At 41.8% G+C, this 25,665-nt stretch overlaps 1 protein-coding gene across 2 annotated transcripts in view; it reads left to right on the forward strand.

Annotated features, from left to right (window-relative positions):
* The window catches only part of CNTN4 (contactin 4), a 339,145-nt gene that overhangs the window by 26,602 nt on the left and 286,878 nt on the right, over positions 1-25,665 (forward strand). For both annotated transcript variants that reach the window (XM_037386326.1, XM_037386331.1), the window contains exon 2: positions 12,338-12,382. The gene's annotated coding sequence lies outside the window, so the exon portion shown is untranslated. The remainder of the gene's footprint in view (positions 1-12,337; positions 12,383-25,665) is intronic.

A 25,665-nucleotide genomic window follows, 5' to 3' on the forward strand; every position in this document is an offset into this window, starting at 1 on the left:
CCTGATATGTGCTGGAGGGCTGATGTGAAGACAAGAATTAACAAACATAAGTTGCTGAGAGGTCTCCAGGTGTGTTGGTGGTAGTAGTTACTATTATGTCAGTCAGAGAAGCCTTGTAGCTAATGAGACTCCTGTGGAACACTTTTGTATGCTCTTGACCTCTGGAAGGTGGTCTCTAATATCTGCTGTTTTGGTGGTGGATGTAAATAAGGATTAATAGGATTAATTTGTATTCAGAAACATCTAGGAGCTGGGCTCTCACTGACTCATTGGGGTCTACTTTAACAGTGTACTTGATATTTATTTGCATGATTGGGTTGCAAGCCATACACAGCATACAGTGGTCAGTTGGGGTCTAAAGCTGGTAAAGACCTTGGGGGATATTTTATAACTCCTGCTCAAACTATAGAAAAGTACATGGCTTTACAATGTTTTTCACTGGAGCTTTTGCGTTGGTGAGTTCTGTGTTGTGTTGTTCCTGGCTCTCCGTGCCATTGTATTTACTTATTCCTTCCTTCTCTTATACTACATATATTCATATTTCTATGCATTTCAGTAAGCATGTGAGAGGAATACTGAAAAGAAATAGGAACAGCTTATCCAGTAAATAAGCTGCTAGATAGTTGTTGTGTCTGTCGTGCCCGCCCCCCCCCCCCCCATCTCTCTTAAACAATGACTTATTTTAGGTACTTGGCCAGTTCCCTTGTGACTTGCTCAGGGGATGAGCAGTCAGGAGCTGTTGCCCAAAAGAACCCCCTGACACGCCTCACTCCCCTAATCTGAGACAGCCCAGTGCTAATCATAAACTGCTTAGCCTTTGAGGATTAACATCCTTAACATTGCACAGATATAAGAAAGTTCATGTTATCAGTGTTCATTTAAAAATGTGTAAATAGCAGTGGATGGCTTTTGGAGGGGGGGAACTGGCTGTTTTCATCAATATATGCATAAAGTGGCTACAAAGCCAGGTGAAACTCCTGCAGTGCCGTGGTGCGTGACTGCAAGCAGCATGTGTGAGGCTTAGTCCCTGAGCAGCCTTATCCCATGGAAATACTAGTTAAGGCATAGGTTTCAGTGTACTAGCGAGTTTATGAGCTGTGTAGAAATGTCAAGTCAAACAGCTGCCTACTAAATTATTCAGTTTATTGATAGAATAATGACTTTGAAGGTGGAGATATTGGACTTAACTCTTTCAAGAGGGGTGGGAAGGGCAGATGAATCAGCTGCACTTGATTCCAGCTGGATCATGGCAAGATCCCTAATGTTACATGCCACCTTTGAGCAGTGGATTCAAGTAGAATTAAAAGCAAAAGATACTATCGATTTTGATGCTGATGGGAATTTTAAATTAAGTGCATTTTTAGTAGAACTGGCTAGGAAATCAGAAGCTTAGAAAGATGGGCTTACTTGCCGAATACCTAAGCTTTTTTTTTTTTTAAAAAAAGGAAAAGCTATAACAGACACTTTTTTAAGAAAAACGTGTATACTTGATGAGATCAAAACTTCTATAGAAAGTCCATATACCTTAAGACATTTGTAGAAAAAACTTTGACCTGCCTTGCTTTAATTTCTCTTGAGTGCTTACTAGTCGACTTTGTTGCAGTGGTAATAGAGGCTTCACACAGAAATCCAGAGTCTGATTTCTGTAGATGTAACAAAACAGTTTTGCTACTTGTTTCTTTATCTCTAAGCTGCACTTGACCCGAGGCTGTAGGTATGTATGTTATTTAAGATAACTGTAATGTATGCACGAAGTAATAAAACGTCAGCTTTATTGAAACTTTCAGAGTATGAGTGCCTGTCTTGATAGAGCTAAATTTCTCAGCACGTTTCATGTGGGATATATATAGAGATATACACAATATACTTATACCTTCTTGTGAGAGGTAAGGTATTTCCATTTTGTACAGGGCCCTTCTTATTTTTATGAAGAAGCACATTAATGCATATGTAGGTAACTTTATACTTTCTGTGTATACCTTGAATATTAACACTTCATATTAGATGCTATGAAGATCTTTTCTTATTTTCAGATTTTTCCATGTTATGGGAAAGTTGGTACTCTCCTTTTGGCTTTCAAAACATATTTTCACATCACCAATCATGGCCCGGCAGCCACAACAAATCTGTTTTACTAATAATAAATGTTTGGTGGAACAATGTAATTAACCAGCTGGCTATTTTGCCGTGGAGGCTGCATTTAAGGAAGTGGAGCTGCTGGGAGGGGATCAAATCCTGCTCCAAACTGTTCAGGCTTCCCAAGCATATGCTGCCAGGAGCCGGCCTGGCTGGGTGGCATCCAGGATCCTGGGATGCTGTCACTGCCGGCACAGCTGCAGACCCCTGGTGCTGCCTCTGGCAACGCTGGGGTGCGGGGTGCAAGCTGGAAAAAGGTGCTGCCATTTGAAAGGTTTCAGCTGCATATTGGTGAAATGGAAAATAAGTGTGCAGGTTTAAAAGTAACCTGCAAGGGCTCTTGGGTTTTGTCTCTCTTGAGCTCCGCTCATCCATCGCGGTGTCTTGGCCAAGTGTGAACGTTGGCACTTGCTGTTAACACCAGCCACGCTGCAGCGTAGTTTCCACTCATCTGTAGGGGGTCAAAGCTTCCTCCTGTTTTTTAGTTAGAAAAAAGTTGTGAGTTTGTACTACCCCCACCCACCACCCCCCCGCCCCCTTAAAACGCAAATATTTTTGAAGTTTTAGAACCAAACGTCCTTTTCTTTTTACAGCTTGCTTTTTCTTTCCTTCTTTTTTTTTTTTTTTTTGAGATCCTGGATGCTTTGCCCTTATTGACAGTACTCAGTACTGTAATGTAACTCTCCTGCAGCCAGCTCAGATCCTCTGCATATCAGTGGGATCAAAATGCAACCTAGTGATGCTTTGCTGCGCTCAGGATCACATTTGCTCTCCTAGGTGTTCTGCCTATGCAGCTCAAAATACGACATGGTTGGCTCAGTCTTTTATCCTGGCTTGTGGGATTCATGGTTGCCAAGTCCCAGTCCTGACCTTCATAAACAGGGTTTTGGGGGTGTTATTTGTGATCCTCGAGCAGGTCCAGCTGTGGCTTCCAGCCCTGCTCCTCTCCTTTGATCCCTCTGCCCTGTGGGCTGCATCAGCTTAAGAGACCATTGCCCCAGCAGAATGAAGCCGCTGGGAGTCTTAGCCTTTGAGAAGCATGTTGCTATTAGTGTGCTCCTGGTATTGCGTGTGGCCTTAGCTCTTGCTAGAGTTTGTCTCAGGTGCCAAAGGATCAAGGCAGGAGTACCTGTTACTAAGGGCAGGAAAGAACCCAGCTGCTAATTGAAAAATACTGGGCTTTATGTTCCCTGGCACTTAGGATGGTACCATGACCAAAACAAGCGAAGAACTTCCCCACCTGCACCAGCTTTAATACCTGTGGAAGATGATGTTGTGTGTGCTTGGCTGATGCTACATGGACCACTGGCTGTATAAACAAACGTGGCCTGCTTTTTAAGATAACACAAATTATCCGTGTGTAAAACCACAGCCTGAAGGCATGACTGTGCTCCACAATGACATGACTGAGTGCTGACATGCTAACTTTTATAGCTAAATTCATTAATACTTTAAGATTACCTAGGGTGTAGGCGTAAGGACTGAGAGCTGCATCGTTGGGGTTTTTTTTTTGTGTGCATCCTGTACATCTATTAATGTAGGCAAACTAATTGTGTGATTAAGATGAATAGGACTGAATAATGGAGAAGACATCACGGCAAATTGATGAATCTGAAACAGGAGGAAATTGTTGAACCGATATGTTCGCAAAAGTAGAATACAATGAAGGGGAGTAATTTATATATATATTAAAAAAAAAAAAAGGATTTTGGCAAATCCTATGCTTATTATATTTCCTTTTCTTTTCCTCTAATTTTCCCTGAAAATAATACCACTTATTCATGATGCTGCTGCAATAATTGAACTACTGGAAGGAAAGGAGGAAAAAAGCTACCCATATAAATTACTACTTGAGACCTGTTCTGTTTTGACAGATGTCAAGGCTGGGTAGCTTAGCTTGTTCTACTGTTTGTATGAAAAGGGCTTGGTATCACTAGGACGCAGACTAATAGCTTTCTGTGCTTCTGAATGTGGATAGATTACATTGCAACAGATTCCTCCCCCCTCTCCCAGTCATAACCTAGTGACTCTAAGAGAATAAATTGATAAAATATTCCCCAGTTCTGTTGCAGGGTATTGCTGCAGAGTAGGAATTGTAAAGAGAAAGAGGTAGCCTGCCTGCTGGATGAAAAATACTTGAGGTCTGTTAGTGTTTCTGTTTAGATTTAGAAAAAAAAACCAGTTACAAAATTAGTTGAAATCTGAAGGAAGCAATTTGCTACTGTGTGTTAAGCTCCTCTGATTTTACAGGTGGTATTTAGAGGGGGTGCTGGTTGTAGGTGGTACGTGTATGTGGGCCTTCACTTAAACATCTCTTGCTTCAAAGTATTTTAGTCTTATTGTTCAGGACTTATTTTTTTAAAGGTATAAAAATAAGCATGCAATTTGTGCATTAACTAGATGGCACTAAATAAATGGATTTCCTGGACTTTTGTCTTTATGTACTGCCTTCAGTTGTCACAGATGAGGGACAGTCTCATCTCTGCCGCTTGTGTGGCACGTACTCCTTTGGCTTATTTCAAATGTAAAGGTTTTGCTCTGTTACTTCTATCAGCCTTTCTGGTTTTGCTCCTGCTCTCTCGTTTTTGGCTTGTACTTGCCTTGCTTTGCTGTGTGCTGCTACTAAATACTGAGAGTTTTGGATGTATTAATTAGCGTCATCTATAAATGGATAAATTAGAAGGAACTTGGAAAACTAAAGATTGTGGTTTGTTATCAGTTCTTCATTATTTTCAGGTATTTTATGAATCCTTTGGAGGAAATGTCTGACTGAGATATAATTTCATAACATGGGTTTCTGATTAGTGATGGAATTACTCTGAACAAGAAATCCTGAATGCTGTTTCCAGGGAAGTGACATTTATTGTACCCGAGTTGCTAATGACATTCTTCTGCACTTGGGAAGTTTTAGTGAGGCTTTCGCTGTTGCCGTGTGTACTAGTAATTTTATTGCACTTACTTGCTTTCCTTGCCGTGCCCTGCTTAGAGCAGACTGGATAAGGTAAAAATATTTTTTTTATATAGTTCTCTGCTGAATATTAAGACTGCAAACGGTTGGCAGTTCATGTATAGGTTTCCAATTCTCAAAATACTGTATATAAGCACCTTTTTTAGCTGGCTGTTAAGGTCAAGGTGGCTTTTGTGGGTATTGCTTCTAGCTTTCCCTGGTGGCATCCAGGACTTGCTAAATTGATTGTCTTGGAGATTGATTATGCAACAGTTGTGTTTAGTTACAATTCAGCACTTTAAAAAAACAAGAGGTTTTTCTCCGGGCGTTAGACGTAGAGGTGTTCCCTTGGTTATCCGCTGCCTCTCCACGGAGCGGAGCGCTGCTCTTCCAGCAAGGCGCCTGCTCTCCTGGCTTCAGCCTGGGCTGTCGGTGAGCCTCCAAGAGCAGGAGCAGCCTGCTGATATCCCTCTGCTGATATTCGGAATGTGAATAAATGGAAATACAATGGTGCACGGACTATTGAAACTTCAAATCCACCTCTTTGTTCCCCAAGACTTCAGAGAGCAATAGGATTAATAATAAAAAAACCCCAAACACTCAACTTGTTACATTGAGGCACCCTTGAGATGAGCAGGCTCACCCTGGTGGCACCAAACACGCTACAGTTTGTGATAAGGCCATTAGGAACTTTCTAGTTCAATGTTGCAGCCTTGATTCTACTTTTTATTTTTTGGTGGTGTCACTGTTGCATCTTCTGTTCATTGGACCTTGATCTGTGTTGGTTGAATAGATCCATATAAAGCCAACTATCTTTATGCTGTTGCTTTTTTGTGTAAAGTAATGGGGGTGAGCACCAGGAGGTGTCTGTTCTGGGGTTGGTGTGGACGTGTTTAACTTCAAAACCTTCTGCAGGCTTCATGTATCGCCGCGCTGCGTGACCCAGTTATGTAACGTAGCGACTTTTAAGAGAAACTGGCTTAGAAAGCAAAAGACCTTGGTTTTTTGGAGAATGTGGTGCTGAGGGAGTATGTGGGCGATCTGAAATGTCTTCTGGTTTACAAGGACAAGGAACAAATTAAAAAGAAAAACAAACAGTTTAATGGTGATGGAGCTGCAGCTCTAGCAAGTATGGACTGTGGGCGTACATCCATTTTATCTAGTTGCAGAAGATTATTCCTCAACACAGAAGGTCATAAAACTCTCACTGCTGAGTATTGGAAGATAATCTCGCTAAAAGTTTAAAATGTTTTTACCAGCAGTAAATATTTAAGGCCTTCGTTTACAGCAATCAGGGGACTATGCGAATACATACCTTAGCTTGCAAATAAGCACTAAATTGTCACCTCAAATAAAAACTGAATGGTAAAATGTGAAATTAACTGTCAAGGTTGCTAATTATTACAAGTTGTGTAGACATTAATTACTTAGTACCTGATTATTTTCTCTATAGCTGACCTTTCTTGTTTGGTATTTTGTGATTGGTTACAAATGATTAGAGATACTCTGATCACTTATAATTTTTGCTTCTGGCACTTCAATCTCAGTAAGAAAAGATTTAATATGAGAGAGTGATAGGAACAAGAAATGAAGGGGAACTAATGGTCTCCTCCTTTCCCTGGTAGGTATAGCCTGTTAACTTCTGCTTGTTCTTTCACGCAAAGAATCGCTCAGATGTGACATTGAACAATATCCTTTGTGCCGTGTCCTTCAGCTGAGGCAGGCGTTGGGCCAAGTAGAAACTTGAAAAGAAAGCACAGAAATGTTGAAAGATCCCATCTGGTTTTTGTGAAGCTGTGGTGGACTCATGGACTCTTCTGGGAGTCAGCAGCCAGCAGAGTGGCTCATGGGCTGGGGATGGTCTGGAGAGCTCGTGCAACCTCCATTCCCTGGGGAGAAGGAGCTAAACTTGGGTCTTCTATGGCAGTAGAGCTACTGCAGGGGCTCTTGAGATCTCATTAAAAATTAGGAAGATTATAAACCTGCAGCTTGGGGTGATGGTGGATAAAATGTGATAGTTTCCTTAGTGAGGAGCTGGTACAACCCATCCCCGTCTGTGGCTTGGAAAACAGGCTGCAGTGATGTTGTTAAATCTTGGTAATGAAAAAAAACATGCAAAAAAACCTGACCCTCTCTGAAGTGAATTTTCCCTTTGTGTCATCAAAGCCTGACATGTTCAGTTAAAATAACCTTTGGTAAGTGGCTAGGTTGATGCACTATATGCAAATGAGTGAAGGATCTCTTAATCAGCAGTTCAGAGAGACTAGAATATCACTCATAGACAATGCAAAGCAATTTAATGCATTTCATTACTTTGTGTTTAAAGTAGAAAGGTGATGAACACGTCATCCTCTCCGAGTGCCACCTGCTGTAGTTATTCCGGGCTTTCTACTGATAGATGCACACTTCACCTGGATCTCTTTGGGAAAATAGCTTTGAAGAACATCTTCCAAACAGGTGCCTCTTCCCTGCATAGTCAGTAAGCAGTTGCTCCGCGCCTGTTCCTACAGGGCAGGGAAGCCCATTTTAAGTAATAGAAGACAATTTTAAAGGTTATGTAGCTTACAGGTTCAATTTATGAACCAGCTGATGAATCACTTCAAGATCTGACAATCTCTCCAAAGAATTCTGGTGTCTAAAGATTTACTATCAATATGCATCATGCAGGTCAATGTTCTCTTCATTTGTAGAAGAAAATGACACCAAACAAGTGGCATTGTAAAGCCTAAAAATCCAATATGAATGTGTAATGCTCATCCCCACTTGATGAGACCAAGGCATTTTGCTACCTCAAAATAACACTTTGAAATATTTAATTTTCACTTTTTTTTGTGTTGGGATAAACCACATGGGATCTCTGTTTTCATAGCATTTTACTTTGAAGTTAAACCTATCAAACCCTGAGAGAGCTATAATGGTGATTAGGCTTTTTGGGTTTTTCCTCCATGAAATAGATTACACTTGCAAAACGCTTTTGGCTGACTCACTAAACAACGTTTAAAAGCGCAGGAAATACTTCTGTGACAAATGTGCACTGGATTTATATTTCAGCTTCAGAAAACTGCCTTTTCAGTTTAGCTCCCATAATCAATCTGTTGTGTTAATAACAATGTTTGAATTCACAAACAGGAGGCAAGCCAAGGGTTCGAACGCGACTGAAGAAGGGCTGCGCTATGTCTCTGCTGCAGCTGGTACATGATGCTAGATAAATCGTGCGAGACGTGTGCCTGGTGCAAGGAAAGGATGTGGCTGATGCCCGGTGCCACCTTGGCTGGACCACTTGCTGGTGGTCTGTTGATATAGGTAGTAAAGCTGGGCGATACATCCGAGTTGGTCTCCTCTGGCTGTTTTTGAGAAGGTGGAAGAGGGGTGTGTGTGTGGGGGGGGGCTTTGCTCTGAGAAATGTCCTCCAGGAGCAGGAATAGGGACAGCAATAGGAACAGTTGCAGGGAACATCTTTCCTAGTGAAGGTTGGTGGGACTGCTGGGAATGAAAATAAGGAAGAGCAGGTTCAGATGCACTTGGTTATTAAATAAGCCTGTGTTAATAAGCCTACAGGATAGCAGGCTTGTGGTTCTCCTATGTCTTAGCTTTTTTGGAAGAATATTGCATTTATAGAAAGTGAAATGTTTGAAGGGTATCAAGTTCATATTGGAAAACAGAAGTGGAGAAAGCTCTTAAATGCTATATAGGGGGTTTCAGATACAGACCTGCAGTCTGAGGGCTTCTGGAGTGAAGCACAGATGCAAAGTCTCATGGTTTCCTTATTTAAGCTTTCTTGAAAATGGGATTTGGAAGATAGGACAAGACTAGGCTGTGGTTTGGCAGGCAATACAGGAGAGTGCTGGAGTAAGCTAGTTCAATAAACCTAAGCCCAGAATAGAGCTAGAGACAGTAAAAAGATGAAAAAGCATCAGCAAATTAGTTGTTGTGTGTGACCAAGGGAAATTTTTGGCTAGGGGATTCAGAGCCTGATGCATCAGTAACATTCCTGCCGTGAACCAGGCTTGATTTCCTTCCATAGAGAAATGCCATCACCCTTACTCTGCAGTCTTACCTCGCGTAAGTGCTCTGAGGAAAGATGCATTAGGAACTGTCAGCATTTACGTATTATACTAATAAACTTCCAGGTGGGAAATGCACCTCAGCTTTCTGTGGGATAGCTTCTCTCAGCTTGGTCTGCATTAGTGTGTCAATATAAATTTGGAACGTAGCATGCGGATTTCTGCTGGCAGCAGACGAGAGAACAGCGCTTCAGGCTCTCATCAGTGCGTCCTGTTGCCAGCTCCCAAAGAACTGCCTCCACCTGGAAAGTAGATTTTTTTTTTTTGTGCAATTACACTGTATTTCTGTGAAATGAAGTGGTGCTTCTCTGTTTTTATTTTCCATCATTAAGTGATTTTTTTCCTTGAAGTATGTGCTGTGCCTCTACATGAAGTGAGGGTTGCACAAACCTGAATTTCTTCTTAGGTTTCTTGGAAGCTACAGCTTTGAGAACAACTGAAGTGGTGACTGGGGAGCCACATTAAAAGAGTGTTGTTGCCTTTTCCTTTGGAGACAACTTCATATCTGTGTTATGAAGTTTTATTTTCAAAGCCTTCTGTTGACAAGGGATGCAGAAAATACTGAAGCTGCTAAATTCAGGTTTTAGTGTGCTGTCTTCCATAGTGTCACCTAGGGGAGAGAGCACTGTCTGCTTCCCTCAGTACCTGTTCCAGTCTGTTCTTCGCTTGGGATAAGGTGTGTGTTTGAATTGATTGGAAGCTATGGCCAAATCCTCCAGGCTATGGGGTTTTTTTTTTTGTTATTTAGCAAAATTGCTTGGGCACTGCTGAATGCTTGGGGGCCGTGTAATTTAAATGCCTTAGGTTTTCAAGCTTGAAAGTCCAGGCTCAGTGCTGCTTGTGAGGATAATGTACAATTACTTTAATCACCATCTGGAACACCTGACTAAGAGCAGCGATGTTCAGCCTTTTGCAGTTGTTATGGGATGAAATACTGTACTGAAAGTAAAACATTCTGAATTTGCCTGTTCCCCGGTTTAAATCAATATCTCTGCCAGTGCAAAGTGTTTTAAGAAATTGCCCACAGAAGTGTTTCTGTTGTTGGAAGCTGAAATTTCTGAAGGATTTGAGTAGGTGCATGCTGCTGGTTTGATCTGTTAAGTAGAGAGAAGTCATAATGGAGAGCTGTTTTTTTTAACCAGTCATCTGTTACTTCTACCCCCAAATTATTCAGTATCCAAAGCACTCAATGGGCACATGGGAAGATATCCTGCTTGTGTGAGTATCTAACCGATGTGAGCAGCTCCAACAGAAGAAAGCAGGAATAGGCTCAGTAGTAAGTGCGTCTGCTGGGATTGTGGGGGAGGAGAAAAAGGAAGATTTGATCCAGTGTCTCCCACATGTGCCAAAAAAAACCCTCCAACCTAGCTCAATTACGCACTCCAGCATGATGGGGATTTAAAAAAACCAACAAACCCAAACCCAACCCAGATGCAGTGCTGAAGGTTGTGTGGTGGGTGTTGTGTAAGAAACCTCCCTTCTGCTTTGGCTCTCTGCCCTCTTTGCCCACGCAAGCTCAGGGGTCTGTCAGGGATGGATTGGCAAGTACAGAGAAGATCAGAGTTTTCCAAGTAAAAAACTGGGGAGCTTTTCTTTGTTTTCAGCAGCAAGGGATGGATTTGTAGGTGTCTTAAAAATATGCAGCGATGTTGGCGTTGGAGCGTTTCTTAACTTGTGCAAGTTGTTCTCCTAAACTTTCTATGACTGAAGCGATAAGTCAAGCAGTTACAGTAAATAGAGTAATATTTTGATTGGTATGAAACCCTTCATTTCTTCTTGATGTCTAATTAGCGTAGCTCTGTATGTCAAATATTTATCCGCTCTACCCAGTGTTGTGCTCACTTTGGTGGTGCTCCATCTGGCTCTGCCTTCCTCGGAGCCTGTTCCTCTAGCAGTGAGCTTGCCCATGCTCAGCGCTGGCGCCAGATCCCAGCCAGTTGCCCATCAGGTCTCTTGAACTGGGAGGGAGCTCTTCTCTCCGGCAAACGCGGGTGGCAAGCAGTGCTGTGCAAAACCACGGACGGGCCAGCCTGTGACTCCTTTTGCTTCGTGTCACTCTGAAGTGCAGGCTGAGAAATGTCCTGCCAGGTCCTTCCTGGCAGCTGCTGATTGCTTGTGAGTGGTACGTCCTTGGTAAATGAAGCCATCATATGCCTGTAGATGACCAGTAATGTAATTCCTTGGCATAAAATCTCCCACAGCAGAACTGGTGAGAGCATGTGGTGTAGAAGCCTTTTGTATTCTCAGGGACTTGAGTATTGCCTGTGTTGCACACTTGAACAGGAGCAGGAGGGGTTCTCTGGCTCTAGTGGTAACCGCACCTCAAGTTACAACACAGCCGACAGCCCTTCAGTTGAAAAATGATGACCAATGTTTATCTTTAGGCCAAAATGTCAGACTTTTATTTTTTTGTGCCATCTGGGATGTGTTGATTGTATTTCTTGGCATGTTTGCTGCCTTACAGCGCGCACCCAGTTCTCATTTCATACGTGTGTCATGTATCTTCTGCATCTACCATATGTACTTGGTGTCCCATAGCCAGCTACTGAACATGTGACACTATCTGATTAAAAATACCTATTAAACAGGTTTCCCGTTGTTTTTCTCCTTTTCAAAATCTGATCAATGAGTAGTTTAGATATACTGGACTGCCTTGGGAAACAGCTGTGCTTCAGCCCTTTTTTTGGGATTTGGGTTGGTTTGTAGTCAGCTGGAGGTAGCCTTGAATTAGCAGCAATGGGGGGAGCTGGGGGGTTGTGCCAGCTTTGGGAGACTGAGAGCGTTTGAGCTGTGGGAGAAGATGGGGATTCACTGCGAAAGCCTTTAGGAGCCAGAGGAATTTCAAACCTTAGTGAAGTCAGAGTTGAAAAAATAAGTTTCAGGTAGTGCCAGGTGGAGAAGCTGGAGGGTAGTGCAGCGTCTGGAGCAGGGGCTGGTGACTGGTGCATCCTGGCAGGGGCCGCAGGCAGGGAGACCTTGGTGGACTTGGGGGGAACTGCAGAATTTTTCTACTGCTTGATTCACAGAGTGTCTGACCAGTTTCCTGCTTTTATCTTGTGGTACTATGAAAATAGAAAACTAAAAATAATCAAAGAGCTTCTTTCTCTTCAAGATAAGTTGATGCATATAAGAATGAATTGAGTATCAGTTTCAGTAGAAATGACTTTTCATGTGAATTTCTATTTTTCAGGTATTGGAAATCTGACTGAAGTCTACATATCATGCACTGGAGAAGGTAATAGTACTTCAATACTAATTTTGATTTGTTGGTGATTTCTCTTCTTAATATCATTGCATTGAATGTCAAAATCTTTGCATTGCTTGTGCTTTGGACTGAAGAATCTGCCCCTTAATTTCTCAGTACACTATCAGTGGGTTTTGTGTACCTTTTTTTTAAAAAAAAAAAAGTATGAAAAGTCTGCGTTTAAGTTCTTTAGGGTGTATATCTTGCATTTATCCAATTCCACATCGGAAGGTTTATGGAGGATATGGAACAGCTTGCCTTTAAACAAGACAAACTTCAGAAAACTATTTTTGTAAATGTACCCTTGTTTAAAAGAATGTATGTGATATGAAGATTGAACTTCTTACAGAAGGATATTGATATCTTGTTACCAATAGTGGTTTTCTTCTGGTTAGGCTTTTATTTTCCTTGTGAAGAGGCTTTCAAAATTGGTGTTTGCGTAATCATTGAATGATTGACTGTATAGCTGAATTGGCCAAACAAACCTGTGTCACTCTGAAACTCAGATTTTCTTAATGGAATCAATATTCTTAGTTGAAAGGTGGGTTTTGTCCTATATAAGCTGAAATCATCTTGTGGGTGTTTTTATGTGGTAGTTCTTGTTTTGGTGTTTTTTTTCCCCCTCAACCCCTGGAACAGTATCAAGTACAAAACACAAATTTAAGTGTGAAATAAGTTGCTCTGTGGAGTGGTCAGCTCTGGTCCAGCCAAGAACAGAAGGCTGTGCCCTCCTTTGCATCCCTACTACCTTGATTTTGCCCTGTCCAGAACTGCCCTGCCAAGCTTGGCTTCCATGTAGCCAATATCCACGGATAAAACTGCTATCAAACAACAACATGCTTTTAAGTATGAATTGCTATCTCCAAAGGAGGAAAAAAAAAAAAAAAAACAACTTTCCAGAGCTTACAATGAAATATTTTTTAAAATATGTGGTTTTCCTTCGTAGTTTTAGGCATTGTTGTCCTATCTGTTCAGAGATGTTACAGATGCCTTCTGATCAAAATATTTAATCTCTTAATTCGTTTTTTTTGAGTGATTAGGAAGTTTCTCCTTAGTCCTTGGTGGTGTTTACAATGAAAACTGAATTACTGCTGTAGATCAAATAACATATTTTTATTCAGCCTGGGCCTTCTGAAATTTGCAAAGCTATCTTTGTGTGAGGTTTTCAAAGACAGTATGATAAATTCTGTGATGTATCACTTGCTAGTAGTCTGAAAGGAAAAGCTTATTTCTTAATATAAAAGATAACTTTGAATAATGGACTCCTCATCCCTTTGGACAATACTCCTAAATTAGCCTCAAAGCCCTTTCTCAGGTGAAATCTCATTTTCAGGTTCCCCATAGTAAAAAGGAGATACTGATACCCATTTCATTTGGAAAGTGTTTTCAATCTTGCTGATGAAAAGTACTTCTGAAGAGTTAGGCAACCTTGATTAATTGAGCCTGAATAAGAAGTGCAGGATCAAATTTCAGGATATTATTTTTAGGCTGCAGGCTTGTGTTCTGCATTCCAAATCCTTGAATGCCAGTTTGATAGCAAGTGTGAACGACTGGAGTAGACAGCTATATGCACAGTAGTAATGGCTTGCACATACTGACACCACTATAGACAGAAGAATGGAAATTGCTTTCTGTTTACAGAACAACATAACTATTTGGTAAACACTTCTCATTAGCAAGAATGTGATTAGAATTTGTGTTAAATGCCTCAGTTCTGTGATATATAACCTGTGTGGTGTTTGTAGTGAAGTGGTCATGAAAAAAAAAAAAAAGCTGAGTGTGGAGAAGTGCTCGGCAAATATTACGGATGCTTAAAAGTTCAGTGATGCAACGTGTGATGTTTAGGTCTGATAATGGGACCCTAAGCCAGAGCTGCCTTCTGTGGGAAGGGGGAGGCAGAATAGCAGTCTGATCTAAGCTCTGAGATGTCCTGAGCAGAGAGCTTGTGCAAACTGTGTCTAAAATTCGCCCCTTGCTGGCAGGGCTAGCAGCATACCTTGAGATCCAGCATTGTGCTTCCAAAGAAGTGAGCACAACACAATTTTTTAGGAAATTGGAGGGGTCACATGTGTTATGCTCAACAAAAATACTATGATGGGGACTGCAATTTTTATGTTTTATACACATTGCATTTCTAAGGGAGGGGAGGATTTGCTAACCCACAGTCCTGAGCGGCATGTGGTCCTTGCCAAGCCATAAGCAAGGCAAATTTGCGGTTTTGCTTCTGGTCTGGTGAGCCAAAACTGGCTGTTGCTTACCTAAGTGACTCAGTAAGTACAGATTTGAAAGGAAACGTTTGTGCATTGTAATAGTATAATTATAAAATTCTACTTTATTACCTGTCAAGCTAATTAAAACAGTTACAGGCTAACAGTCGTCTTAGCTTGTGGCATCTGTGCATTGTATTCAACAACCAGGCTTACAGTGTAATTTTAATTAGAAATATTACCAGCAGACACAGCGTAGCGTTGTGTTGGAGAAATGTCCTTGCCTGTGTAGGAATACTGAATGTGCTGGGTAATAGCTCTAAGAAAGGAAATAGTAAGGAATATGCTTTCTGCCTCATAGTCTGAATAGCAGTTAGTTGTGGCGTGGTTTGAAACTGTAGGGTTGTTCTTCCCCCACTGGCATCCAGCACCGAAGCGGTAGCATCCCCCTTGCTTGGTGTGTGAGTGTTTGTGTCTTGTTACCTGTTGGCTGCTGGGATCTGGAGAAGTGCCACCCCTTCCAGGTGGAAACTTGCTTGGGTGGAAGCACTGCGGGTTGGTGTGGAAGAGGATTACTTGGATATCGTCTTACTGTATGTACCTTACAGCACTCCTTCAAAGACAGGAATTGTCATCTCCAGACATCCCTCCGCTTCTCAAGGTCCATGGAAAATAACTGTCCTCCTTCCTAGGCTCCTTATTGCCAGGTGTCTGCCACCAAGTCCCCTTACTCTTTCCCTGATGCTCTCCTGAGTATCTGCTGTGTCCTTTCCTCCCTTATGGCCTCCTGGTTTCCTTCCCTCCTGGTTCCTTTCTCCCCCTCGGCACTCTCTGTGCCTGCCAGCCCTCTCCTTGGACACCTGCTTCTTGTATGTGTTGGGTTTCTCGTGCCACCAGTGCTTCCCTCTGTGTGGAGAGCTCAAACAATTAAAACTGAATTGGAAAAAGTTGAATTTGCAAAATTCCTATTTTTACAGTGGGTTTATTGGTATCTTTCGAAAAATGAGTGGTCTCTGCTTTCCTTGCCGTTGCACCTCAGATAATTTGGTAACTTTACAGTGGAATGAAGTGACAATTTTTGATACACATAAGTGGAGTTACAATTATTTCAGGGGCAGCATTTTGCTTGAGATGTCTCCTGTTTCTTATGTAATATTTAGGATGGAGTACTCCTGGCTTGACTCTTCTTCATAAGAGCGTGATGACTACAAAAGCACCAACTGGATACTTGAGAAAAAGTTGTAATAGTTCCGTTAAAAGTCACGGCACCTGCCCAGCTCTCCCCTGGCAGGCTGGCTTGGCAGCCCGAAGGTGTGCCCCGTGCCACAAGGAGCTTTCCCTTGGCTGGTACAGAGCTTTCAGGGTGTATTGTCTTTCAGAGTATGTGAAGATGTGTTGTCTGTGATCCCTGAGTGGGTGTGCGGAGCTGAAAATAACACCCAACGAACATCTGGTAAGGCAGCAATGCTCTTCTCTGCAGAACCTGATGGAAAGAATATTTCTGCACGAAGCAAATCTGCCCTTCTGCTCTTGCTTGATACTGAGAGGAGGTCCTGGCCTTACAAGAAGGTTAAGATGTCATGAAGTTTAATATACTCTGAAAATAGTCCTGCTAAAGCCACTGTTGGTTGTGATTGATGATGCATGTTATGATGGTAGTTCTGAATCTTGTGTTTGTGTGTGCAAATTGCTATTTTCCAGCCTTTTCAAGGTTGATAACTTTATCTTATGGTGCAGCCCATGTTTAAGGATTTCACGTTGCATTAGCCTTTGATTAAGGGGAAAGTAACTTTGATTAAAAGCCACTAACAGTGCTTCTGTGGACTGGCTTGGAATAATCTATCAATCATTCTTCACGACTGAGAGCATATTTTGGACATGAGGGTCACCCTTTGAGGATTAATTTTCTGAGATAAACAGCTAATAGCTGTTGGATTATTATGGTCAAAAGAAGTTGTTCTGGCATTTTTAAAGAGCTCATTACTGCAATAAGGACTTGCTAAACTGATCAGGTTTTAAGCCATTGCTTGAACAGCCAGGTCAAGATGCATCAACCTTGGTTCAAAGGCGTTATTGAATGACAGTTGCACACACCTCCCTGCTCCTGCTTGGGTAGAGGCACGTCCTGGCAGTTGCTTTTGCCTACTTCGCCATTTTTTTCCTATTAATTGAACTTTCTGCACCCTTTACGTTAGCAACTAAAATAACCAGTTGGCAGCTTTATTGGAGTCCCCTGTAAATAGCAGAATAAACATGTTCTTCGCAATATCTGGAAAATACATTTCACAGCTGGCTTATGTTTGTGGGTGGGTGTCACTGCCTGCTGCTTATCCTTTGGGCTTCAGGGTTCCTTTCTTCTGTCTCCATGTTGGTTTTTTTTGTTTTAGTTCCTGCAACACTGTCATCAGGTGAGCTTACAGGTGTAGAGGAGCAGTACGTTGTGAGGACAACTCCTGAACTGCTAGAAGATGGAGCCTGCTCATGGGTGTACAAGTGGTAGAGGCTGAAAGCAAAAGAAGTATGTCTGAGATAAACTACTTCTATTTAATAAAAAAGGCAGAGCCTTAAACAACAAAGATATAGGTAGCTGCTGTCAGAAGCACTACTTAAAAGGAATGAGAAACTGTCTTCTGGAGGGATTAGTGTACTGAGAAATAAACTGCTGTATCACTGGAAGCAAGCATTAGGTAGCCCTGTGAGGAGCAGGGAGTTGGATTTCGTGATCCCTATAGGTCCCTTCCAACTCCAGATCTGATTCTAATAGAGTCTAGAGGCTCTGCAAAAAAAAAAAAAAAAAAAAAAAATAAATCCTGCTGTAATTCAATTAAAATCACAGTAGGATTTTCTGTTTGAGATGGTAAATGCATGATTCTGTATCTCGTGGTGGCTGGTGCCTCAAAGGTTACTTAGGTGAGCGTAGAGCTCCTGAAAAATGCTGTAGTGAGAATTCTGGAATGACAGAATTCTCCATTTATTGACAGGTGCATTTTCCCAATGCGCCTGTTGAGTTTGGACTGCTGCTTGGTCTTCACGTATTTGACACTTCTCTAGTAGATTGTTAATCAAGAGTTGTACTAAGCACAAAAAGTAAATGTTTCTTCCTACAGGTGGGACGAGATGTGGCAGTGGTTTTGACCATTACCAAAACGGCTGCTTTGCTATCAAATCTTGTGTTAATTGTTTGAAATGCCTTGAATGTGCCCTTAGCAATTTTCAATAGCATCAATTAACATTTAGGAAATTAATTTCAGAATACTGGAATATTAAACATTTACTTTAGAAATGTAAATGAGGTGTACCAACTTTGCATGTCACATGCCCCTTAACCCAATATTCATAAGGCAAAAAATGCTAAAGTCAACAAACACAAAGATGTTTTTTGGTGCTAAAACTATGAAATATGAAATGATTGCTGCCAGTTTTGATGCTGCACCAGTATACTAAAGATACTTGCTCAGATACATGGTGCTGGAGCACCCTGAAACTGCAAAAGTGATACCTCTGGCTAGGAATTAGGAAATCCCAAACTAAACAAATGTCTGGATGAAACATCACAGCCTGTCTATCCCTAAGGGTTCTTTGTGGCATACTTCATTTTTTCTTTTTTTTTTTTATTCAATTCCCAAGAAATAAACAACTTAGAAATTAAGGTGCTTCAGGAAATCTTTAGTTAATATTTTCTTTGCAGATTAAAATACTTAGTCTTATCTTTACTAGAACCTGTTCTATCACCCTTTTATTGTTATCAGTATAAAATACTATCTGTATGATTCTGCAGAAAGGTGTAATGGCTTGACTTAGTCTTCTTGAAAAACGCTTGCCTGGTCTATCTGGTTTTTTTTCTATATTGGTCTTAAGTGTATGTTTGCATCCCTTGCTCCAACAACAGTGTTCTGGCAAACTGAGGCATTGCTTCAGTGGATCAGTCTGCCAAACAAAGGAACGTTCCTTAGGGTGAACTTTGAAGTCTCTTTTGAATTCTGAGTCTTAGTTTCTTTTACTTAGGAGCATAGTTATATTAGTATCCCCTTTGAGAAGGAAAATAAAATTTTTTCGTTTTACTTAATTCAACCTGATCATCACACCTATTTATACCATCTTAGGAAGAACATCTTTGCCTCCTTGCTTGGAAACACATCTTTTGTTTCGATTTCTCATAATCTTACTCTTTCTGAATCATAAAACTTCTTGTATAGCATGTTGCAAGTCTAGTTTTCATGGAATGGTAGAGTTTGGAAGGGATCTGTAGGAATGATGTAGTGCAACTGCCCTGCTCAGAGTTTTCTAGTAAAATGTTATTTCAGTACTTATTGAGTGGCAGCTGTCCTCGATACACCATGTGGCATGAAGAAGGAATCAGAATATGACTCATTTTTTGTCTCCAGTATGTAATTCCTTCTGGTCTTTTTTTATCACTTCAGCTCCCTTGCCACTTTTAAATCTTTTAGAAGTTATCACTTTAGACTCACAGCCACTATTTTCATTCCTCTTCACATAAAACTCCTTTCCATCAATTCTTTCCTGTAGCACTCTATTAGCTCTGTATTTTCCTTTGTACTGGTGACTCATTACCAGTTATGAGTGTGCAGCAATGTATGTTAGTTGTCACCTACTGTTAAGTACTTATTTCGGTAGTTTAACTGCCCAATATTTGCATTTCATGCACTGCTAAAGTTAATGGGAATTTGTATCAGTTTTGTGGCGCCCTATTTCAAAGTAGTTCAGAGATCTCTTGTTCCTCATTTTCTTCATCTTCGTTCTTCTCATTCCACAAGAATTATCACAATTCTACTGTATCACCTGCTTTGATATGTGAGATGGTATCTTCAGCACAGTCCTTGATGTCTTTTTTTTTTTTTTTTTTCTTCCACAAGAAGCAGACAGAAAAAGCTGTTTTCATGCTGAACAGATGTGTCCTGATTTTCTTTAGTTTTGTTTAGGTTTTACCACAGTCTGTTATCCTAGAATTAAAACACCTCTTCAGAGGCTGATGATTAGAATTACCTCTATTTTTTTTTCCTCCCTGTAAAATGTCACTGTAGCATCTTTCGCTTTTTCTTGATGACTGCTTTCAAAAGGTATGCAGTAGTGGAGCTGCAGTAGCTACTGCATTGAGTTATGCCACTTGAACGTGAACTTTAGTCTTCACCATTGATGATCCCATATTAGTAGTTCTTCTTTTTGATAGTGCTGTGAGAATATATTGTTTGTAACTTCTTCTTATCCATCAAGACCTTAAACTTCTCAGTCTTCAGCATTCAAGCATCCTGAAGGGCTTGCATGCTCTTGGGGCTGGCTCACAACTGTTGTGGCTCAGCATACCCTTGCTCAGAGATGTTGGTTGTTCCCACCAACACATGTGAAAACCCACCCGAGTTTCTCTACTATTGTTTTTGCCTAATCATTGACTTCTGTGGTGGTTTGTTGTACACCATTCCATAGCCAGCTGCAGTGGTTTTTAAATCAATTTGTAATGGGGATTTTATGGTGATTGTGTTGCCAGGTTTCTTTTTAAGCTAGAAAGATGTTGGAAGGGAATGACTGACCCACCAAGGACGACGCACAAGCTCCTTACTGTCTCTCCTTTAGCAGGACACTTCTTTTTCTTCAGCATCTGTTTGAGACTTCAGTGTTGTGCGCTAATTACAGTTGCCATTTAGCGAACCTACACGCAAGCTGGGGATGGTTATATGCAGCCTCCGAGTCTCAGCTGCTCCTTAGGCGAGGCTCCTGGACTATGTGTACGTGCTCTGAAGCAGAAGGGCTTGTGGATATGGCGCAGGTACTGCAGGCGGGTGTTACCTTATTAAAATTCATCTCCTGGTTTTCATGATTAATTGCACTAGTGTAAACTTTGTATTTCTAGATAGAGCAAGGTGTACATGGTCATTTGGTGAGGACCTCTGGCTGTATTTATCTCTTCTTAGAAACAGGGACCTCAGCTTGCACTTCTGAGCTGCTGAGAGTCTGCAGCAGCTCAAAGTCATTATGCAGCGTTACAAATAACTTCAGACAGGAGATGTGCTACTTCTCTCTCCGTTAGAGTGCTGCTCAGATCTGGAAGTTGCTTTGCTTTTCAGGCAGAACTGTAGATCTGGACTAGGTCTGGGCATCCCCATTTTATGCTATCTCTTTGTTACTGTCAGAACTCATCACGTACATCTGCCAGACTGTACGCGTAGCATGCGTGCTAAGTAACTTTGGTTTTTGCACAGTGAATCTCCCAAGGAGATGCTGTCATCTTTGCTGGATTTTCATTTCGCTCTCTTTAGTGCTTTCTGCAACTTACGGCAGGTCGAAAATCACACTTACCTTTGCTGGTGATGCCAGCCTGGCTCTGGTCAGGGACATGCAGTTTTTATACTCTTGTAAGTTTGGGTTTGCTTTTTATCTTCCGAGACATATTTTTTTTTACCCTTATACCCTGTGTTTACCATCTGCATTTTGGAGATAATTTCAAGTATTTTTATAACCCCATATACAATATTTTCAACTCAGTTAATTGTACCAAGTTCACTTTCTATAGTAATACACAAAGCGGTTGCAGTCTTTGTTCTGCTACAGTCCATAGCAGAAAAAAAAATCATCAGTTTCCAGATGACTTTCATTTTCCTTCCTAAGCCATTTCTGTGTAGTTCTGCATTCCAATGCTCTCTCTGCACTAAAGCTCTTTATGCTGTGGTGTATTTTTAACTAATGATGTGTCACTGTACCAGCTTGGATTTTCTTGTATCTATTCTGTAAACAACTAAAGTTCTTTTTAAGGGGGAGGAGGAGGAGAAGAAACGGTGCCAAGGAGTTACAAGTCGTGTTCGTCTTCATGCAAGCAAAAGAGATCAGACTGGCCTAGGACCAAATTAATTAAATGTTCCATTTAGTGGAAGATGTCAGTTAGGAATAGATAATACTTTCCATCTGAAGTGCTTCACTGGTAGAGAAGAACGTCTCTGTGTGAGCAAGCAGCTTCTGAATGTTACACAAATGTCAAAGCACTTGCAGAAGTTTTAGGGCTGAGACTTTGCTGGTGAATGTTATCTCCCCGCAGGTTTTTTGGCTCCAACTTTCCCATTAAGAGGGACAGCGTCAGCAGAGTGCTCAGGGATTACAGGAGCCAGAAGGACCAAAGCGTCATAGAAGCAAAGGGAGACTCGGCACAGTTACTGCTGTTAGTGGATTGCGGTGCCAGGTCCGGGTGGAGCAGGAGGGTGTGCGGGTTTAGAGGGTAACAGTGGACAGAGTAGCTCTTGCATTTATATTTAATGAACTGGTAATTGTGACATACGATGAGGAGAGAAGAGTAGACCTTCTGGGACTAAGGCTGAGAAAGGAGTTAGGAAAAGGAGTTGGTCAAAGTAAAGTAAATTGGCAAAGAGGTGGGGGGGGTTTCTTAGCAAAGTGTGTGTGTGGGAGGAGACTGGAATGCTTCCCTGCATGTAATTTTCTGCAGTAATTGAGTATAGTTGTAGCTTCTGAAACTATATATATGTATATACACACACAGATAGATACTTTAAAAGTCAGTTACCTGGAATATGTATTCTTAGGTTGCAGAAATGTAATTTCACATACTGTAGGCTAGGTAACTTTAATAACAGTTTACTGATGTAATACTGCCCTCTGCTTAAGGAATGCCAAACTTCATTGCGTAGTTGTATTGCTTAAAACATACCTGAGCAAAAATCTGGATTTTTATGCAGAACTTAGGATCACTTTGGTCTGGAAGGCTAGATCCCTGGTATTTGTGGGCTGCAGGATGTGAGCACTGACTGGCTCAACTACCGCAGGTGGATCCTGTTACCCATCTGGTGGTGTGGGACTCTCCTTCCAACTGTAAAAATAATGTGAAACGTTCTGTTTTTCTGCTCTGAAATGTTTATGTAATAATCTTAGTCTTATAAGAGTCTTGACTAGAGGTGGTTAGGTAAAAGAATGAAGCTAACATGTATCTGTCAAAAGCAAATTGACTCATTTTGATTAATTTGCTGGAAATAAATACCAAAAGGATGAAAAAACTATTTGCTTGTCATCTGAAGTGACTTGGTGCACTTGATTCTGCCAGTGTGCATCAGACATGTTGTTTTTGCTTGTAGCCACTGCAAGCATATTCCATGTGGGACAGTAATGTCTTGAATTACCATTTTCACAGAGGATGTAGAGAAGCAGTCCCCCACTTCACATGTTCCTTTTTTGTTTTTCTGGGATCAGCTTGTGATCCACTTCATAGGCAAAGCTTGTCTGACACCGATCCAGGTTATCTACGTAGCACTGGCTGTTATCCCATACATATTTTTTTGGTTTAACTGTGCAAACCTAATACTTTAGCCCAGGGCTTGGCCAGCCTGATGTGGTGCCCTCTGCACTGGGGGCAGCCGATACTGGGAGTGACAAAACGCGTGGGAGGTACCTGAAGCAGATTACCAGTGCAGATAGAGGTGTTGATGCAGAATCAGCCCAGCACATGGACATCTGACAGGATTTGTGATTCCCAGCTTGAGTGAGAAATATCAGAGGCACAAATGTGATTGCCACTTGTCTTGTGGGTTGTTTTTTTTTCTCTCTCCCAGTTCACCATGTCGCTTCTCTTGATAAAGCCTCAGCTTGCAAGCGCTCAGGCATGTCTCAGCTTTACCCAAGGAATTAAGCCATCGGGGCTGGAGGAGATTAAAATATTAACAAGAGCATAATCAAGATAGAGAGCCCCTGACAGCTGCCTGCTGCTCACTAAGGTATAACCCAATGCCCACGGAGGTGAAGGGGCTGCTCTGAGCAGGAGGAGGCTGAGCTTGCAGAGCCCCCACCGTGTGCTCCTGCCCACCCCTGTCCCACGAGGCTTGCAGGACCTCCCCGAGCTGCTGTGCAACACGCAGGCATGCCGTGCATTCAGCTGCTGTGAATCCATGTCACTCTTAGCTGCACTGGAGTGACGTTGATCTGTCCGAACTGATCATCTGTCCCGTGTTCTGCCAGTGGTGGTCATGGAAAAAAAAGCCTGTTTCAGAATTCAGTAACACAAAGTGACAGAGTTAAAACTCTGCATTTTATATGAATATTAGATGTGATATGTTCTGCTTTATTAAGAAAATCTGTTTGGCATTCTGTTACAGAAGAACTAATTGGGTCTGTAGTGAGTGCATAAATCAGGGTTTCCTTATGCAGCACCACTAATTTATGTACATCGAGGTCTGAGAATGTTCTAGGCAACTTCGGAAGTGATGTGCAGTTTGGGTAAATTTAGAAAATCCAAAGTGACTAAAAGATGTAAATGGATATGAATCTTCTTCCCGAAGCATACACGTGCAGCTGTGCAGTAGGTAAAATACTGGGCAATATGAGGTGTGTAAGATAGTGTCTAAAGCTCCCTGCTGTTCTCCATTTATCAGACCTGACCAGATAATTCACAGCTTGTAATTATTGGGCTATTTAGTATGATTTCCGTGTAACAGAACATGTGCTGATTAATATCTTATATTTTCAAAATGAATCAGTGAATGTTTGTCTCCATGAAGATGCAGAGGAAAGCACTGAGACAGGGAGAGGTCTGGACAAGCGTGATGTCATGGTTTGTGTTTTTTTTCCTGGTGGTAATAACTGGAGAGACAGTCCCTGAACTACACAGCAGCCTTTTTTCCTCACTGAAATTAGCTGCGTGTCCCATGCTCCTGCAATCCTGAAACGTGAGAGGAGATTGAAGGTCAGTGGCTCATTTCTGCAACAAGCCAGAATAAGAAACCCCAGTCCGTGCTTTCACGAGTAAGAAGGAGCAGAGATGGGGCAAAGTGAATGGCTTTCCCTAAAAAGCCCTGGAAGGGAATACAGTGAAATACACTTTGCAGCCCACTGTGTGACTGTGGGAAGGGAGCAAGTGTCCAAGCAGCTCCCAGATTCCTAGGGCTGTACACATGGGACCCTTCCTGATTTCCCTGCAGACTGAGATGTGCCGAAGATGTGTCAGATGTTGTGAATATCAAAAGTTAACATATTGCTGATATGATATATCATATATGATATTGCAAGCTTAGTGCATTATTTTAACACAGTACAGGGACCAGTTAGTGTGCCTAGCAGAGAAGGTTGGTGTTTTCTAGACCTCTGATCATTAGGAAATGCAGAATGCCTTGGCGTTTAGCTTGTAGGGGCAAATGTATGCAAGATATAGGGCTTTAGTTGCATCAGGAAAGATTCATATTAGATACTGTGGGGGGGAACCTTAGCAAGAGGGAAGGTATGGGAACTGAGTTTGAAAAAGAGATCTCTGGCTTTGGAGGGAGCACAGGGTGGGTGGTCAGTGTCCAGAGCACCTTCCAATGCAGGCATTTATAATGAAGATTTAAGGTCCCTTAAGGTCCTGCCTTCTTACAGCCCCTGCAGCACTTCATGGGAGCCAGACCATGCCCTGAAGGAATGGCATCTCTGGCAGCAGGCAGTATGGAGAAATCAGCTGGGAGGTGCTAGCAACTGGACTGAGCTTCCATCAGAAGTGCTTTGGAGTACAGAGATGATAACATGGAGTTTGCATGCTACGCGTGTGAGGACTGCGTTCATGGAGACTGGGGCCAAAGGAGAGTCCCTGTCTCTTTTATTTCCATTTAAGTGATAGGAATGGTTGCCTTTGGGTATATATTTTTTTTATTTTGCTCATCTTATGAGGTGTCTGGAACCATTAAAACAGGCTGCAGTCCCTTCCTGAGATCTAGGTATCTGTTCTCAGCTCTGCACACTGTTTCATTAAGATATTAGATAAAATCTATAAACGTAGCCAAACTAAAATCCAAGCTTTCTGGTTCTCAGGAGCATGGTCTGATGACTACATGCGGTGGCAGCGGGTGCTGTAGCCTGGCAGTAGCATGCGATCCAGCCCAGTAAACTTCTAATTATTGAGGCCCCTCTGGTCTACAGCACCAGGAAGGAATCTAATAGTTTGATATCGGACATTCCTCCATAGTGTGCTAATAGGGACCGTGGCACCTTTGAAGCAGAAGGGCTCAGGGGCGTCAGCTCGTTGGGGGAGTTTCCATCGCAACTTTTAGTCCCAGCTAGCATGGTTCTCCTGCCAGCGTATTCAAAGGG

The sequence above is a fragment of the Falco rusticolus genome, chromosome 4 (genome assembly GCF_015220075.1).
Source record: "Falco rusticolus isolate bFalRus1 chromosome 4, bFalRus1.pri, whole genome shotgun sequence".
Classification (NCBI taxonomy): domain Eukaryota; kingdom Metazoa; phylum Chordata; class Aves; order Falconiformes; family Falconidae; genus Falco; species Falco rusticolus.